Raw genomic sequence first — 20,171 nt, 5'->3', positions numbered from 1 at the left:
AGCCGCGATTAAACTCTTGACGCCTGCAAAATTGCTCTTCAGCTATCAATTATGGCTTAGATTAAAAGGGGGGGCTGGAATATCTGACATGTGCGTTGCATGAAGCAGGCTCGTGTGGTGCATGATGCTCCAGGGCAGAAGCTGACCGCCTGGTGAGTCCCTTGCGTGGGTGGCTGCGTGCCCATGGCCAGCAGTAGGACCTGCTCCTCCCAACGACCACATCTGCTGAGGTTGTGCAACCTTGAGGCAGCGAGAGGGACCAGTGCAGGAGGAACACGGGGAACCTGTTTGTGTTTTCCACAGGCTAACTGCAAAAACAGGAGGATAAGAATAGCAGCTTCCCATATCTGCATATCAAAGAGCGCTAATGATATCATCCCTTTGGGTTTAGTGAGGTTATTGGTGATACTGCACGTTCTTACAGTTAGGAGGAGAAACTGGTGGTAGAGTTTTTTTGTGTCTTCAAAGAAATCGTGTTTGTCTATATAAAAAGACCTTCTGCCAGCTTGGTCCTCGGTGCATCACAAACCAGAAAAACCTAACCTCAGATTACTCCCTCAGCCCAAAATACACGGCTCCCTCTGTTCAAAACACCCTGTTGTTGCCACCAGACTCTTAACTCAAGGTTTTAGATGGATGCCATCTGCTTCTGCAAGGTCAATCAGATTTAACTCAACTCAAACCAGTACTTTCTGTGTGAAGTCCTAACACCGCTCATTAAAGCACAGAAAGGAGATGGGTCTCTTTGGACAGCTGTAGTTAGTGGCCTTTCTTCTTCTCCAAGTATGAGTACCTATGCAAAATTATCCAGAGCATGCGAGGTGGTTCTCTAGTGAGAGAACCTTGGATGGCTGTGGGGGACACATGACCCAAAAACACAACTACAATACTACTAGTTTAATTTTATTGAAGGAATTTTGGAAAAAAGCCAGGATGAGAGACAGACAGGAGCTGCATGTCTGACTGTTGTTGTAGTACCTTAGAGGTCTGGACCATGTTCCCTGGAAGAGTTCAAAAGCCTCGATAATTAGAAGTGATTGCCTCTGAAGCTGTCTGATGATCGCACTTAACCCAAGAGCCGAGTGGACTCGCTGTGACTTATGACAAAGACATGACTCACTGCATCTACCACAGGTTTTTTTTCTTTTTTTAATTATAAGCTTTTTGTTGCTGTTGTCCTCTAATTAAAGCCCGTGCACTAATTTTTTTAAAAGGGACTGCTACTTGAATTTGGAGACATAAAATATGCAGCACACATAAAGGGCAGTTGACTGAAGCCACTCCTACCTCATCACTTACCACGGCCTGTATCCCAGTAGGGTCCTATGGGAGCTCTTCTACCTGCATGGGTGAACATAGTTTTTGGTGTTACAGTCTAACGCAAGATGAAGTATCACAGTTCAATGGAGATCAAGCAACTAAGAGAGAGAGAGAGGGTAAAAACATTAAATTCACCTAAGCAGTGAAAAAATGGCTATTTTATCTCTTGACATACTTAGTTCATAACAGAAAGGTGTAAAGCAAATATACTGGTCGCCTTGATAGGCAGATTGCTGTAACCACCTCTCATATGTTACCTTTGCATTAATTTTCTCCATGCAGTGGGGCTGGCACCATGAAGTTAGAAAATTGATACTTACGCTGACAGCACTCTGCCTTAATAAAGGCTCACACTGTGCTCTTCTCATTTATTTGTCAGTGCTATCATTTCCCTGCTTGGCGGATCGAAAGCTAGGTTTTGGCAATGATGCACACTTCCAACTTTAACCCCAAAGCAGCCTCATGTAGATCTCTGTGCATACCCCTGCCCTCTGCATTTTAGCAGTCAGCTTCACAGCCACCTTACCAAAATTAATACAGTAGTAGCTTCTCAAAATTGTCTATGTATTTCTCATCCATTTATCCTTTTTTTGGTTGGGTTTTTGTGTTGTTTTTCTAGCTGTAAATTCTGCATTCACCTTCCTCCTTTGGACAAAAGCAGTAACATAAGTAGGAAAACTCCTTACCATTGGCTTCAGCAGGGCCAGGATTTTAGCCTCTGGGGTTTTTTTAAGGTTTCTGGTGGGTGGGGTTTTTGTTGTTGTTGTTTGGGGTGGTGTTTGTTTTTTTGATTCTGTCTGCACTCTTTTATATTTCCCTGTAGCATCTCTGTGTGGTCCAGGGCTACGGGATCCTACCCGCTCCTTACTCTTCTTTCTGAAACAGCAGAAACCTCCTTAATGCAGAATCCTCCTTAATGCAGTACAGCTATAAGTAGCTCATAGTATCCAGGGACTCTGTGCCCCAGCACTCCTGTTTCTACAGGCAGAAAATTAATCTTCCTTTGTTTGGCATGTGGGGAGCCTGAGGGTGCCCCTGGAGCCACAGGCACTGTTGATGCAGCAATTCAATAGCAAGAGCAATGACTTCTCTAACAGCAGAAAGACCCGACTCAAGGGGCTCACATCTCTCTCTTTATGAAATGAGTATTGGGGAAAAAATTCCTCTTTCCCAATCTTGATTTTGAGCATCTTCCACTCCAAGATGCTGTGTATTTCCACTGCACATGTTTAAGATCTTCATTGTAGGGAGAGAAAATCGACGGTGCAAGAGAGGAAAGTATTTTGAGCCTTGAGCAAAATCAGTTTTCCTGCTGCTTTTTTTTTGTCTGTTTTTGTTGGGGTGGGGGTATTTGCTCATTCATATTTTCAACATCCCTAATTTCAGCCAAAAGAAGGAAACTGGTCTGGGATCTGGGGAAGCAAGGACTAGCCCAGGTGCCCCAGAGCTGTAGAGGAGAACCCAGTCTATTGTTTCTATAAACATTTATTTCTTTTTTTAAGCAGCAAAGTCCTAACTTTAAATTGCTAGCTGGTCTACACCCTATCCTGGAACAAGGCCTGAGGTAAGAGCTTAAGTAAATGGGAAAAGCATGAAGAAAACCAATGTGGTGATAAGAAATTTAGATTGTGTGAAGATGTTTGCAAAAAAATACATCAAACTTTTATATTTAATTAAATAATAGCTAAATTAGAAACTGGAATGTAAATGTTTCCTCCTTTAAGCATTTTTTTTCAGCTGCAGAGATTCTGTTCCAACATAAGCTTCATCATTTTGAGCGTATTGTCACTTAATGTTCCCTTGCAAGATTTGAGTGGGTGACGTTCCAGCACAAACCAGCTCCAAACAGATCTTCTAGGTTGAAAACAGTTTGTCTCTGTTCATATAGCTGAATTAAACTCTTTCAGTCAAGTCAGCTGTTGTTTTTCTAATTAACCTCCAGACTCTTAAATACCTTCATTCCAAACGTGACAAACTATCTGAAAAGTCACTACACGGAAGAATCACTCCAAGAAACAAAAAAGAAAGGCCTTGTTTTCTCAATCTGTCTTATCTACTCCTTTGTGTAGTAACGCTCAAACCCCAAAAGCTTTATCAGCTAAGGATCATCTCATGTTGTAAGTAGACCCCAGCGAGGAACATCATCATCATCATTATAATAACAATAATTAGCACTACTACTAAAACAATTAAAACTAAGACTTAAGGTAGATGTTGAAGGGAATTATGAACTGCCGGTCAGATTATGTGCCACCTCTCTGTTGTGTGACTCCTCCAGTTTCATATTGCTGACTGCAGCCCAACTGTTCCAAGTTTCTCTCAATGAGTGAAGTGATCTGTCACCAGGTTTTATTATATTTTTTTTGGAGCAGATGGCTGATTCTTTTTACCTGGAGAGCTGCCATTTTCTTTAGATGCATCCCAGTTCTATGGTATTCTAATTTATCTGATTACTTGAGAAATAAGTAACTGAAATTACAAGGGTGTTACAATCTCACCGACCTCCAAGAAAATGATAGATTTGCTGTGTAACCTGGGCAGGAAAAAAAAAAAAGAGAGAAAACAAGTTAGTCCATTGGTAGATGGACTGCTAGCCATGACAAAAACAGCCCAGGGCATTACTAAGTTCGGGCATCTGGGACAGTGTTTCATAGCTGGTTGCTCGATATTCTGCTTTACATTTGAGCTTATGGTTACTTCAGGAGTAAACTCACTCTGTGTAGCCATTCACCTGTATTTCTGTCTAGATTTCTTATTTCTGCAGGCTGCCTTTTATCAGCTTGTATTCCTGAGTTGGAATTACTCCTCGTTCATTTGCATCAGGTTGTTCTTTTCTTGCTGCATCTTCCATCCTGTCTGAATAATACTGCACTGGCTCAGTGTAAGGGCGTTGGGTACTCCTTGCTCAGACGTTAATTGCACAGATAAGGACTGGTTTTGTATTGTTGACCTGGTCAGGGGTATTTCCTTGCTTGTCTTTGGGGCGCAGTTTCAGGTTAGCAGTAAATAAATAAATAAGGCTTACAGAGATGAGCAGACGATTTGCAAAGGCGCCGTCACAGCCAGTGGTGACTACAGATGAAGTTTCGTTTTGAGTGCCTGAGCTCTGACCCGAAGAGGTCTTGTATTTGACCTCGTGAACCTCCGTTGCTGCTCGTACCCCACAGATGGGAATGATGCAAATTCTGGCCCAGTCAAACATGCTTGTGAAAATGTTCTCCACCATCTACAGAGCTGTTCAGTGAAGTATGAATGATCTTTCTAAATTCTACTCTTGTGAGTTCCCCTTTGCTTGAATGTCGGTGCCCTCATGAGCCCCAGATTATATGAACGCAACAAAAGAGCAGTGCAGGCAGTATGACCTTGCTGAGAACAGAGCACAAACCCTAGGCCTGTCAATAGGAATGAATCCATATTTTAATTAATTAGCTACATATGCCACCTTGAGTACACTGATAAAAGACACGGCCAGGTACTGGCACCAAGTCTAAGCGGACTGGTATTCCTTGGTGAAAGCAAACTAGAATTTCCCTCCCCCTGCAGTACAGAGAATTAATGGTACGGGTCAAGTGTCCATTTCTAACCATGAGATAAAGCCCAAGAAGAATAACTGTACAATCCAGGCCATTTCTTTTTTTTTTTTAAACTGACTAGGGAATCTCCATTTTACCCTTTTTACACAAATTTAGCATTAAAGTTTCTGTTTTCTGTAATCCCCTAGGACCTCCTGTCAGCGTGAAATATACATCTATTTCTTTTCTTCTTGATCTTAACACTTGTAAGTAATAAATAATTGATTGCCAAAGGAATTCTGGGAATATATTCAGCCTTAAATTGAGCACTAAACTATTTGCAAATGTGCTTAGGCGCTAGCCCAACAGATACATCAAAAGAATGTCAATTGGATATTGGGATGTGAAGTGCCATCATATGTTAGAATTAGGAAGCATAAAATATAAGTAGAGATATAACAGCTGTCAGATCCGCTACCAGTGGTAATAGAAAAAGGTATGTTTTTATAGAAGGCTATAAACTTCTGTTCAAGCTAGACCACACTTTCACCTCAGTAATGACACTCCAGACCCTGTTCAGGGAATGCCTCGGTTTTGACTGTTGTCTTGAAACCGGGGCTTGATAGTGTACTCACCCAGGAGATGCCTACAACTTAGTCTGAATGCCCTGTGAAATAAATCTCTTAGAAAGATATGGGGCATATTTACTGCTGTGACTGGCCGTCCTTGGTACTGATGACAGATTTACTATGGCAGTCTTGTTTCACCGTGGCTATAAGCCCCAACGTAAGCTTGGTCAGTAAAGCTGTGTCTTGGTCTCTGTGGCAGTGGCTGCACTGTTTGTAGGGTCTGAGATAACCTGACTACACCTACATGTCTGTGCTTGCAACAGAGTCATACTCCAATATCTGGGTACCTGGAAATCAATTTAGATGTATGGTGTTTGCCTTGCTCCTGCAACTAAAGCTCAGGTATGGTCTTCGTGGCACACGTTCTCTGGGAATCCACTTCCAAACAGGCAAATGACAAGAAGAGAACGATGAGGAAGACTGAGAATAGAATTATTTATCAATGATATATTGACCACCATTTTATGGTGAAATGTTTGATGAAGAAGATGAGAGTGATGGATGTAATATATCTTGTCTCCAGTAACAGCATTCTTATTCGGAGGCTGAGGAAGTATAGCCTGGATGACTGTTAGATGAGATGAAAACTGTCTGGACTACAAAGTCTGGAGAACAATTATCAACGGCCTGATTAGTGTACCATGGCTGGTTAGTGTACCATGGAGTTGATATGGGGGCTGATACCCTTCAGTGCTTTCTTTGCAATCAGTGAGAATGCACCCTTGAAAAACTTACACATGATGCTAAACTGGAGGAAAAGATTAGCACACTGAACAAACAGAGCTTCAGTCCAGAGGGATTTGAAACACTTGTGGATTGGACCTTAAGACATTCAGTAAGGTGTGTGAAGCGTGGTACCTACAGCAGAGTAACCTCATGCAGCAATACAGACTGGGAGCTTACTGTTAGAACTGGAAACTGAGGGCAAATTTGTGGGCAAGGGGCACAGTTTACATCTTGGGAGATTGAAACTGGACATCAGCAAAATTTCTTCCATTACAGCACTGGAACACATCATTTGAAGAGTTCTGGAGTGTTGATCCTTGGAGGTTTTCAAGACTCAGATGGATTAAGCATTGGCTGATTTGACCTAGAGCTGTTGACAATCCAGCATTAGTGGGATGTTGGTTCAGATGTCCTTCAGGACCTTCTTCTAGTTTCTCTCATTCTGCAATCATTATTTCCACACAGCAGCTAGAAAAATCACAAGTGAGTTTGCTTGTGACCTCCCCAGATCTGTTAGATTGTTCTTGCTTACAAATTTCTTGCATCTGTGCAAACTGGCCTTCTATGACCACCAGCATACATCAAAGATGGCTCTTCTCTGGCTTTGTCAGAAGCCATTCTGTCTTCTGGTACCACAGAAAGCTGTATCACCCATGATGTAGGTTACATCAGCCTCACATACTCGCCTGTGTAAGGCAACTTGCAGTAGCGCTTATGAAGTTGCATATGTAGAGTGTTGCAAAGAGAGCAGGCTCCACCCATGTCCATTTGGCATACTCATGGTTCTTCTGTCATAATGATGGAAGATGGTCATGATAGTGACACAGAATAGAGTCAGTCAAGAGTTTCCTGACGAGTAGTTTTCCTATCAGACAATACAGATGGGTGTAAAATCAGCAATTTATGTACTCCCTTTTGGTTGAATGAAGATGGGTTGGCTGGATTTCTCCTCTTCAAAAGTACAGATAGAGGTTTTTTGGAAGCTGTCGAGACATCATTAGCTAGCAATCACAATGTGAAACCGTCTTGCAAAAATGAATTTTCTGATAGCTCTTAATCACACTAAGATAATGTCAGTGAAAAAGGGACATAGTTGAAATGAAACATTTAAAAAATGTTCATGTTGGCTCACTGGTGGATCAGATAAGAGTACAAGACTTTCCTCTTTCGGTTCTGAAATCTTGAAACTCCCCTAGGATGGGAAATTTCTTCCTCCTGTTTGTTAAAGAAAATAGCCACCTAACGTTATGTTAGGTCAGGGTGGCACAAACTAGCCATGTTGTGGCCTGGGACCATCACCCTGTATTTTGATTTCCTATATTTGGTGCATCCTCACACCAGTGCAAAATGTGGCCTTTCTCTAATTTTTAAATATATTCACTTTACTGATGTTCACATCTATTTCAGTGCTTGGTTTTCTGCAAATGTTCTGACAACAAGCTGCTGATGGCAATGTTCACTGAAGCAGCAAATTTGTAAGGGAACATTCAAGTATATCTGCAGAAAATTAATTCTAAATATATATATATATTAAAAAAACCACAATTTTTTTCATCAACTGTATTATCTCAACTTCGAATAACCAGCAGTGGCCTGAATTTTCTGATGATGCACGTTTATAACAAACTTGCTGAGGGATAGGTTACAAAAAGATATTTCTTATGGAAAAGTTTGAAAAAAAGTAATAACATTCCTTCTCTGCAAATAGGGTTCTTTTTCTGAAATACTTTCTTAGATTATGTTGATTGTGGAAAAAAAATGGTTCCTTCTTTCGCTGTTGCAATCTTTGATAAGCAGTGCAGCAGTGAAGAGTGTTGTACAGAAATATTAACTGTGAAAATTAATCACTTTGCTAAAATTAATGTTAATTTAAGATTTTCCATGTGCAGGCTAAGGCTACAATTGCCCAATTGCTCTTAAATGGCATAAAATCAAGCTGGTCCTGCAAGACGTGATTCTTCTCTGATCTCCATGTTCCTGACTGTGCTGTGTACTGAACCAGCTCAGCCTTGTGACCCAACTGGGAGCTGATGGAGGTGAAAGGAAGGAATCTGCCTTTCTTATGGGCACTCTGTTCCCGATGTGGAGATGACAGCATGAAGTCAGAGGTCTCCCTTATGATGGCAGCCAGTGTTTAGGTTGGCCAAAAGTGACTATAGAGCCAGTTGCATGGAGACCTCAAGGCACTGGTTAATCTCAAAGGTTAACTTCTCCTCTGTGAAATTTATGGTCTCAGAAATAAAGCCTGAAATTCTGCAGTGTCCAGAAGAAAACATGCTGTTGCCAGGCCATCCGGATGTGATCCAAAATGGTTTTTGTGCCTGACCCAACACAGGGCAGTTTCCACCCTTTAATTTGTGAAGGAATTGCGATAGAGTTGTAGGCTGAAATCATTTCTGTGTAAATCCGCTGTCAGCAGCAGAGTTTCAACAAGAGTGATTTCACCCAAGGTAGCAACTGCAGCAAGAAAAGTGTTACAGTGCTTCCCAAAGACCTGCATGCAAGCACCAGCTTGGATTTATTACATGGATGGTCAGTAACAAAGAAAACTAAGGCAACGTGGCAAGTTGGGAAGTAGTACCAGACTTGTAGGAGCCTCACAGCCCATGAGCACTGGTTTGAGTGGTATTAAGGGTGCTGAGAACAGAGTGCAAACCAACAGGGTTGGCTTTCAAAAAGAGAGTGGTATTTGGGGCTGATATGGTTTGGAGTCTGATATTGACACATCTTCAAACTGAACACAACAGCCACTAAAATCAGTGAAGTTTTTTCTTAGTTTAAGAATAACAATTATTTAGAGAGTGCCAGAGTTACGAGGACTCAGAAAAGCTCTTCTCACCCCATAATCTGGAGTCTTCAACTGACTGTCATGTTTGCCTGCCCTACTAAAAGGAACCTAATAGTTCCTAAAAAATAGCTTTAAATAAAGTAACCAGAATCTTTCTCTCCATTTCCCTTCCCCCCTGGGCATTGGCAAACAAAGCCCTGACAGACAAAAGCCTTCACTACAGTAGTTCCCAACCCTCCACATTAACCTAAAAAGTCTCATGGAGGTAGAAAAAAATGGTATAATCTGGATGATTATACCATTCTTATAGCCTGAAGGCTGTATGAGCAAGTATTCTTCTCCTTCTCAAGAAAGGAGGTACCTATGAGGGATTAAACAAAGCTAGGTAGATGAGTCGTCTGAAGAGTCTCAGGAGCAGTGAAAGGGAACACAAATGTCAGGTTGCCTCCCTTGGAAGCAGCTCTGCTAATGTTTTAATATAGATATAAATTAGGGGGCTGAAGAAAGAAGGGAAAATGGTTCTGATAAATTGGAGGGATTGTGGAAGTATCTTTTCAAGGCAGAATTCAAATCTGCATCTTCAATATTGTCCTATTTCTCTTAGGATCCTGCCTTGGAAAAAATATCACATTTCACAATCCGAGGTAATTAGCCAACAACTGTGATTTAAATCACTAATTACAAGTATCTCTGCTTACATATAACTATGCATCGACCTTTGTATGGCCGGATGAACTCCTGCTTGCTTGTATCATTTTATCACCTTCTATGATCAGTCCCTTTCATCCTTATGGCATGTTGTCTCGCTGCGCTTTGCCTGTGGGGTATCTCAAGCCAGGTAGCAGCCGTGTGCTCCCTTTCTCACAGGCAGTCCATCGATTTGTGTCCTTTCCCACTAGCATGCTCAGTCCTCAGTGGCAGTGGTGACCAAACCATGGTTGGTGAGTTATCATAACACTGTCCTCACAGAGGCAGCCAGGTGTTGACCACAGCAAGAGAAATAAATGTTGATTCTCTTTTTCTCGGGGTCATCTGCTTCCTTTCAGTTAAACAAGAGGTGAACTAGGCCCAGCCAGCGCTGAGATGTCTGCCGACGTTCTCCAGCTGTGCATTTATCATCTGCTTCTATTCTTTGTTTCCCTCCCCCTCCCTTTTGCTGGATGAAAGTAATGACAATGTGGGATGCTAAATATACCCGAGTCGCTCGCAGGTTCTGTGATTGTGCTGTAGGCTGTGTGAAATCTGCAGGCAACAGTACGTCCGCTTCCAGTGTCGCTTTAGGTGAGAATCTGTGTAGTGCCCTAAGAGAAAGTTAGACACATACAAAGGCCCAAAGGCTAACACGCTGGAGGAGATGTTGGCAGCATTTGCCTGAAACCCTCTGTCTGTCAGCAGGTAATGTCCCTGGTGGAAAGTAACGAGTGCATTCAGTGGTAGATCTTTGTTACAGTGAATTAGACACACAAAGATTCATCAAGTGAAGCATTTCAGGGAGAAAGCACATCCATATCCTGACAGAGGCACCCCAGGAGCATTTGATCCCAACGAGAGAGTGATTTTTTTTTAGGCTGCGGGCCTCAGACCTGCTGAAGCGGTCCCTTCTGCTCCCTCACCTCCTCCTACTTCCAGCCACCCCTTCCCACTCCCGTGCTCCTCCTTCTGCTATGCTGGCACAAGCATTTGGGCATGTGGTGAAGTGCAAAGGGAGAGCTAATCCGGATGAAAAAATATTGGCTGAAAAAGAAGGGGGGGGGGAGGGTGTGTTTAGGCAGCTTAGGTCCCTGCTCCGATTTATTTGCAGCAACCTCGGAGGTACAAAGAGGAATGATATAGGAACAGGGACTCCTTAATTAGACAGAGCTGCTGAAAATAATGCTCATCAGGCTATGACAAGATTCCTTATTGTGATTTCTTCCTGCTACCTGCAAGGAGACAAAACAGCTCTATTAGAGTTTGCTTGGTGAGTACAGGGAGGAAATCACCGACTCACAGGTGCTGGACTCCAAACCAGGCATTGAGGGGGAATTTAGAGTAAACTGTCACATGATAATAAAGATTTTTTTATATTCATTTGGCATATAGTTCAGGTCAAAATAACAGCTTTTCACTAGTGAAGTTCTGCGTGGTTGGAATCTCACTACCTCCGAACAGAGAAACTGCTGCTTAGTTCAAAGCACTGATACAAGAAAACAGTGGACCATTAGAGAATCATCTACTGAAAGGGAAATGTCTCCTTGGTTTATATCAAGGAACACCCAATTTGTGCTCAGAAACTGAATGCTTTGCATAATTTGTAAAATATCTTCTATGGTTTTTTATTGTAGTGTTAAATATTATCATTAACTTATGCACATACATATCTATATATCTATATATCTATATATCTATATCTTCCCCTCCTTGATTTTTCTGTCTTACCTCTTGGCCTGAAGAGATAACAGAAGGCTGCAGAGAGCATTTTCAGTGAGTCAGCTTGAAAGTTACTCTGGCGATCTGAGGTTGCACAAATGAAAACACGACCAAGGACTCAAATATACCTGATAGCTTCAGGCACTTGGCAAAGTGCAACAGTGCTTCAAAACGAAGTCCTGGCCATCAGGCAGCGATTCCAAGTCCTGCTGGTCTCCATGTAGTAAGTGAAGACAGATAGCTCACAGGGCATGTCAGCATGCCTGGGGCAATACCTCTCCTTCTGTGCGTAATGAACCTATGGGATGATGAAGCCTGTGGGCTGAGGAAGAAGCACTTGGACTAGCCCATGAGAAGTGATAGATGAAGATGTGTCTGAGACCAGGTGCTTGACTTTGGACTGCCTAGGGGGGCCTTTGTCATTTACAGATGAAGAACACCAGGTTCTAGGAAGGTAGGTAAGTGGGAGCTGTGGGGAAGAGCAGTTTTGTTCTTTAATGCCTTAGGAGTGTGCTGCAGGCACTGATTTATAATACAAAAGGGTACCACCATCTTCTCCACTTGTTATTTGCAGTGAATTCATGTGTAAGACACACCTGGACATATTAAGATAAACTCCCCCCCACCACCCTGGGGAGTTTTTCAATAGGCACAAAAGCTTCACAGCAATTTTGAGGCAGCTTTTAGGGGCTCAGCGTGTTTCTTCTCTTTCAGTTCTCAGGTAGGTTTGTATGCCAAAGCAGTGACAACAGTTGAGATAGACACACATACAGACATACATACATGGATGTGTGTATGTGTGTATATATCTGTATGTACTGCTGCAGTAAGTGGTCAGAATCACTATCTGAGAGTAAGTACCCCCAGACTGGCAGATTTGCTAGTGATGTGGGCGGTGAGGATCTGGCCTTCTGGCTGTTACAACAGGCAGGTAGAACAATCCCCTTGTGTTCTGCTTTCTTCTCATTCCAACAGGAATGGCTGGTGGCAGGGCTGTGGCGCACAGAGATGAGCCACGACTTTGTCATTAGAAAGTGAGTGAGGGTTACACAGTGATGATGTAGTGGCCATGTCCCTGCAGCGTGCTGGCCAGATTGTGACTGCTGGATAATCTTTAAGCTATTGCCTAACTCTGTGTAACTTTGAAATCCTGAATTACATTAGAATCTCATTTTTCATCTTTAAAGCTGTGAAGCAAATACATTTTTCAAACAGTAAGAAACATTTTCCTTTCCTGTCTTTTCCATGCCAATTCCATACCTTTCCTGAGGGAGCTGGAGTGCCTGGCTAAGTGGAAAAGTAACAGTGGGTCTGCAATAAATAGATAAGATGAAAAATTGTAAAGGTTGCAGCTGCTTGATTGCATCTGCTTATTTTGCCAGTGTGTGATATCCACTTTCTTCTTGTCAGGCTTTGAGATTATTAGTACTGAATCTTCACCTCATTGCTCGCATCTACTGATAGTCTTTCTTACTTTCAACCTCATGATATGATAGTCTCAGCTACTGTAATAACAGCTGACTTTATGCAAAAAACAACCCCACGAGCAACAAAACCAAACCATCTGAGGAAAGGCATGGCACCCACACTAGTACCACACAAGTCCTTCTTCCTTACAGAACCACAGAATTGTAGGGGTTGGAAGGGACCTCAAGAGATCATCGAGTCCAACCCCCTCCTTAGCTGATCCAAAGAGTTTCATTGCTCTAAACAATATTCCTAAGAGTGGGATTATAGGCAAGAGGAGATCTGGTATGCAAGGACTCACAGAATAGTGGAGTGGCTGTGTATGTCTGCCTCAGCTGGGGACCTGCTTGTAGTGTGCGTAAATACATTCGATTTAGCTTTGATCTACTTTGCTTGGGCAACAAGCAGGGTGAAGAGATCAATGGAAGAGCCACCCACGTGGTTAATCACCCACAGCCCACTCCATGCTGCCGCATCATCACTACTACCTGTAGCTGAGATGGATTAGGGACTGTCTGCTTATGTTTACAGGTGCTGCAATTGTTATTTTTTTTTCCAGTTGCAGAACAGAGCTGTTGCTTTGAGGTGTATGTGAAGGTGCGAAACCAGGTGTCCACAGACTTGAAAGCCTTTGTTTTTGCAAATGCTGATGCTATGATATAGGAGGCATGTTTATAAATATCTTAAGTGTGGGAGACAGAGGTAAATGGCCAGCCTTTTTTCACTGCTCTGTGGAGACAGGATAAGGGACAATGGCCTCAAGTTGGAGCACAGGAAGTTCCGCACCAATATGTGGAAGAACTTTTCCACAACAAGGGTGAGGGAGCCCTGGGACAGGCTGCCCAGGGGGTTGTGGAGTCTCCTTCTCTGGAGATGTTCAAGACCCGTCTGAACGCCTCCCTGTGTGACCTGTTCTAGTGAGCCTGCTTTGGCAGGGGGGTTAGACCCAATGGTCTCTTGAGGTCCCTTCCAAACCCTACAATTCTGTGAGACTTGAAACATGGGGGTTTGCCTTTATGTGGTAGTAGTATCAAAACATTTTGTAATCCATTACCAAAATTCTATACTTCATGGAAAAGTCTGAGTTAGCCTGTTCAGTTGATACATATTTTAGCTCCCCCCAGACAAGTGGACCTGGATGCAGGGAGGCTTTAGTGGAGACATAAGAGCCAAGGAGGAAGAAGATGCAAGAGTATTTGAGAAAATCATCTTTTTCCGTATAGCAGAAGATGAAAATACCAGTTTGGGAAGATGGGTTTCCTTTGATATCTTGTGTACAGAAATGGGAAGTTTTGATAGTGACTGAGTTTGTGTAACTTAATAACACTGATGCTGCCATAAATCTTATGGTGCTTGAGGTAGAAAAGCAATGTTGCTTTAATGGACAGCTGTCAGCAGGGCAGCTACTACAGCTCTGAGCACTCTGCAGTAGGTGACAGCTGTCTGATGTTGGGCCTATGAACTCAAACAACACCCTATATTTAGCATTTTTACTGCTAAGTGGATGAATACTTACAATGAGTTAAGTCCAACTTGAGATTTTTGGGATTCTTGATCAATTTTGATATGCAAATGCCCAATAAATGTATGTTTGCTTGAGTTAGAAGTAAGGCTGGGCTCTAGTTATTGTGAATCTTTTTGTGGGAAGGCCTTGGAGAAGGAAACAGCCCGCTAGCAGACAGAATATGCCAGGATTGTGGTTTTACTGAAGAGAATTAGCCCCTGGTCTCCTTAGAAGGCTGGGTTTCCACCTCAAGGTACTATGAGCCAGTACCAGCCTCTGAGCCCTTCTGGTGTGTGACTTGTTGCTGTTGCAACCTGAAAAATTCACAAGATTTTCCTCAAAAGCCTTTTTAAAAAACAGTTCTGCTGCTTGAGACAGTTAAAGACAGACTCGAAAAGGTATTTGGTATAAATTGCAGGGGGTTATGAGATGAGGAATGGCCCGGTGCTTTTAATGGTACTTCAGACCAGCTAGTGCCCTACTCCTGCGGCAAGGCTTGGTCAGACCCCTTTGTGTGCCCTTGGGGTTGATCCTGTCACATGCAGTTTGGATCTCCGTGATTTTGGACAGCTGTATTCAGCTACAATAAATGTTTTCTTAAAGCCTGATTAAATCAAAATGATGTTTGTGGTGCATGTGACAGTGATTGTGGTGAGTCGGAGAACCAAAGGCTTCATCTCTACAAAGAGGCTCCCTGGTATCTCCGGTTTGGCTGATTAACAAATGCATTTAGTAACTGGAAAAATATGCTGCTGCTTTGTTGACGTGTTGACTCATTTGATGTATTTTAAAAGAAAACAAACAACAAACCGATTTGCTTGTCCAAACAAGTCTAGCTGACATATCTGCAGAGGTAGGCTGGGCTGGAGGATGTCAAGATCATCTCTCATCAGATTACTGTGATGTCTTGTTTTCTTCATGGTCCATATGAAGAAATCAGTTTTGTATTGCCATCAACTCTTCTGGCCCTCAGATGAGGTTTCATATGGCATTGTTAGGACAAACAGATCTATGCTTTATGACGAGCATGTTATGGGGAAACGTACCAAACCATGAAACTTGAGCATGCTTGATATGGATAAAAAATATATTGCATAAAAATTAGCTGAATGGTATTGTAATAACTCAGATATAGGAGAAAATATTCCGTTCAGCCCACAGGAGACAAGACATGCAGTTTACAAGGTAAAGTAACAGAAGGGGAGTTCAATCTGCAGGCAATTTTATTTAAGGATGGAAAGCCCTTGGATAGGAAGTTCTGCACATACCTATGTGCTTTGAATGATGCGCTTCTTCATAGTGGGGGTGGTTCTTACACATGTTGTTTGCATCCTGGAGTACCCCTGGAGGAACTGAGCTCGCTCTCCTTTTTGGTGTGTCTAAGCAGCCTGAATTGCTGTTTTTAGAACTGGCTGAGATGCATCTGTTTTCAAGCAAACAGATTTGTATGGCCTTACATGCTCTGACACGGACAAATTAATCACTGTGTCGCTGTGTCCTGCGCTGTTCTGATGACTTTCTTGTAGCCATTTCAGGCAACTGAGGGAAACAGTCCCCTAGAGAGAGGCACCTGGGAAGTTACCTCTGCCACGTTTATTTGTTGTTGTCTAATAATATAGCTATGCTGATGCTGCAATCGCTCTGTGAGGGCAATACTGCCCTTTCTGTCAGCTCCTCGGCTATTTTTTTATGCAACTACTGAAAGATGTTTACATCTTTCAGGCCTCTACCCTTTACTCAATCCTGGTTGAAGTTGCCCAGTGAGTTCAAGATGGAGGGTGGGAAGAAACTGGCCGATAATAGAAGCGTTTTTTTTCCTCAGAATACCAAACTGAATGCCAAAGATGGAATTTGAAAGGGAACACCAAAATTAATAGAAAACCTTGAGAAATACAGGCGACACTATGCCATTGTCATGTTCAATATGGACTGACTATTTTCCTTTTCATAATTTACAATTCATAAGCCTGTATCACTGGCATTTTTTAGGGAGATGGCGTAGTTCATCCTTAGGAACTTGCTGGACCTTCTGACGTTTTCCAGATTGCCTCAGAAGTGTGGGGTAAAATCCCCTGATGCAAAAGCGTAGCTTCTGCTGTATTGTTTTTAAAACCAGAGGTGTAATGTTTGGCAAATTCCATGGTGCAACATCACAAAATACACAGAACTGAGTGTATGTTCCATTTTAAAGCCATGTAATGCAGTTATGTTGCATATATACATATATATATATATATATATGTATCCGGAGTTTTACTGTATACTTAGCAGTAACTAGATCTCAAGGCAGATGGGTGCCTTAGCAGGGGTAAAAGTGAGCACAAGAGTTTACTGGAAGTCCAGTGGCTTTGCTTGAGTTCATGGAATTGTTATTTTTATAAATTGTTTACGTTCTGCATCACAACATTGCTCTTAGAGAACTATCTAAATAATAAAGAAAAAGAAATTACACTGGTGGCAGAATTACTGCAGTTGATATTCTCAGCTAAAGCTGGGCCCTGGGTCATGCTGGACTGTCTTCAAATTTCAGACTGTTATTTGCAAAGTGCAAAAGGGTAATTTCTCAGCTGGGGTAAGCTGAAGTTGTTAAAATTCAGTTTTAAAGGCAGAGAATCAGAATGGTTTAAAAACAGCTTTGCATAGCCTCTACCTCCAAGATACTTCCTAAGGCGTTCAGCTACCATGGTGATGAATGTGGTATAAATAGAAAACGGATTAGATAGAATCCAAAATGTTTCTGAGTAGATCTAAATTAACAGTGGCCACTGAGGAAAGAGGTAGGAAGTCACTGTGCAAAATTTAAGAAAACACCCAGCAATAGTAAATCTAGAGTGGTTTATAGAAAGAGGAAGGTGGGAAGCCGTTGGTAATATCCTGGCTGGTAATACACCAACCAGAGTATTGTATTGTATTCTGTTCTACCCTAGCATGGAAAAAGCAGACACAGGAGATGTTGTAGAAACTTGAGAGAGACAGAAAGATTTTTACCTGGGAGATAAAAACCTCCTTTGAACACTTTGAACAGAGAGATGCTAGAAATGGTGTTTCCCTGTGTATCATAGAATCATGGAACCATAGAATAGTCTGGGTTGGAAGGGTCCCCAAGCATCACAGAGTTCCAACCCTCCTGCCACAGGCAGGGCCACCAACCTCCAGGCCTGGATCTACACAAGGTTGCCCAGGGCGCCATCTAACCTGGCCTTGAACACCTCCAGGGATGGGGCATCCACCACCTCTCTGGGCAGCCCATTCCAGCACCTTACCACTCTAACTGATGAAGGAAATAAATGATCCCACAATAGTGGGATACACAACTAGGAAAACCGCTCAGAAATATATTACCTGTTCTGCAAACATCTTACATCTCTGTTCCCCCTCAACCAAACCCTCTTTAACTTGTCTCTTTAAGTTGCCTTGTAACATAAGACCCCAATATAATTCAAAGACAGCAAGTACTTTTTAGTCTTTTTGCATAAGCAGCTAGCTGTTTCTTGACACAATATATTAAGATCAGCTGTTCAGTAGGAATTAAAGCCCCAATTTGCAGACTTGTTTAAAGGACATATAACTTCAGGGACATGGATAATCCTATTTTTTCTTCAGTGGGACTACTCACATGCTCTAAATTGCAGGTGGACTGAAGAACCTTGCTGAAGAATAGCGTTAGAAATAGCCATAAGAATTTGCAATAAATAATAGCTACGTAAAGAATTGACAATAAGTTAGCATGTGCTCTACAGACATGTCTTTGTACGAACAGTTTGCACAGTGTTGCTGCATGGTTTTGGCTTTGTTTCGTGTGCAGCCAAGGGGAAAGCTTAGCTTTGCCAACAATTTACTTTCCAGTGATTGAGTAATACCCTGTGATTGCTAGTGTGTGAACACCATTACTTGGTGACCTTTCCTAGTGATTGTTTGATGACAACTTCATAACAGCTGCCCTTAACTTAGCCTCATGTTTGAGATGATCAAGGGATTAAAGACCTGTCTTTCGTGTTACTACTTCTTGAGGTTCTGAATTGAGTCTTTTTTACACTGACATCAGTCTTGCTCATCAGAAAACAAGGTGAGACTGTAATCAAGTACTTGTGACCAAGATTTAACTGTGGGTTTCAGCTGGTCAGATGGACAAAATCAGATGGTGTAGTTTATCTAACTAAGAAGTGATTCACTGAATACAATCTGACAGTAGTTCTCTACTACTTGCCAAAAATCAATGTTTGAAGGATGAATGCTGACCGGCCACTTCTCTAGACTGAAGTTTTAGATTTGAAAGTAATTGAAAAAAAAATAAACCGAGATAAAATTATTTTGGATGGAGGATGATAGCTGGACAGAACAGAAATTTCAGGGGCTGTGTGATAGTCCTCCTTCACTCTCGTGTTACAAGTGATTCAACATACTGATGACCTCTCTGCAAAAAGGCAGAGGTGCAGGAGAATATTCTCAGGCCCTCTATGAAGATGTCCACTAAAGGAGTGATGGAAGAAAAGACCCTTTAGGTAGAAGGAACATGACCCTTTAGCTAAACTATGAACGTGTGGCCAGCAGGTAAATTGTTCAGGCAACATGAACCTCTGTGGCAGCAATGGAGTCCTTTAACAGATCTTAGGTCCACTTATCAGTTCCACTAAGATACCCTAGTGCTTTTACAGATCAGCTCAGCATGAAGAAAAGGTGACTGAAGCTGATACCAAGCAGGGGAGAGGTTATATAAACAAAGAAAACCTTTTTGTAGTCTCATTTCTTTGAGGGTAGGCAAACAATTGGTTAGCTTGCTAATTAATTTGGTGATGTCCCTGGACTCTGAGCTGTCACTAAGCTTGTGCACGCTTTTTGTTCAGGAACCCATGTCTCCTCCTGGCAGATGACATATGTAACCAAAGCTGGGTTTCCATTACCTCTTCTCTGAAACAGCAATGTGATATATCTGGGTATGACACCATCAGCTTTTAAGATGCATGATCTAGAACACAACAGGCAGTTCATCTTAATAACAGAGTTAGTATAAATGCATCCCAAGCACCCTCTTCTCATATACTGGCTTCTCATAGCTAATTGCAGGCTCACTTTTTCAAAGTTATCTAAAACTCCCTCGGGGGGGTTGTGCTCTGTCACCACTGAATAAATTCTCACAGGAGGGAAGGTTTATCAAAACTTCAACACCTTCTACTTCTTTAGATTACCTTCTTTATTGTAAACATACTTTACAATCAACATTTTAAGATAAAACCCCTAAAAGAAAAATTAAACCCACAATTCTGTCCTGCCTACACAGTTCTCCCTTTGAGATTGAAATGCAAGAATGACAGATATTAGCTACGTCACTTAACGCGTTTCCTGGAAGGCATTTGGATGCTGTGGTGTAAAGGGGTGTAGACAAAAGCAGTGTAAATAAATCTGCGTAGCTTCAGTCTTGTAATTCAAGGAAGGCCCTAGAGATAGTCAAACTGAGATCATATATGCTTCCTTGGGCATCAGTTTCTCTTTCAGTCTAGGTTAAACTTAACTAACCGCTGTGGCCTCTATGGAGCTAAGAGTGGAAGGACATCATGAACCCTGTGGGATCAATACCATGGCTGTGTTCTGAGGGAGAGGTTATGATATTCTCCAAATGATGAAGATGATCAGAACTGATCGTTCGCTAAGCTATATAGATCAGGTGTCTCCTCCTTCCTTTTCTACCTGAGGAACTAGTCACCATTATTGTCATTGAAATAAGCATTAGAGACATGATTTCTAATAAATCAACATAATGAATGAATGTTTTCACATTTCTCATTGCTGTAAGACCATCAGCTGATGTACAATATCAT

Source organism: Gallinula chloropus (assembly GCF_964237585.1).
Source record: "Gallinula chloropus genome assembly, chromosome: 2".
Classification (NCBI taxonomy): Eukaryota; Metazoa; Chordata; class Aves; order Gruiformes; family Rallidae; genus Gallinula; species Gallinula chloropus.
The sequence above is the reverse complement of the archived record's forward strand: the minus strand, read 5'-3'. Positions refer to the sequence as shown.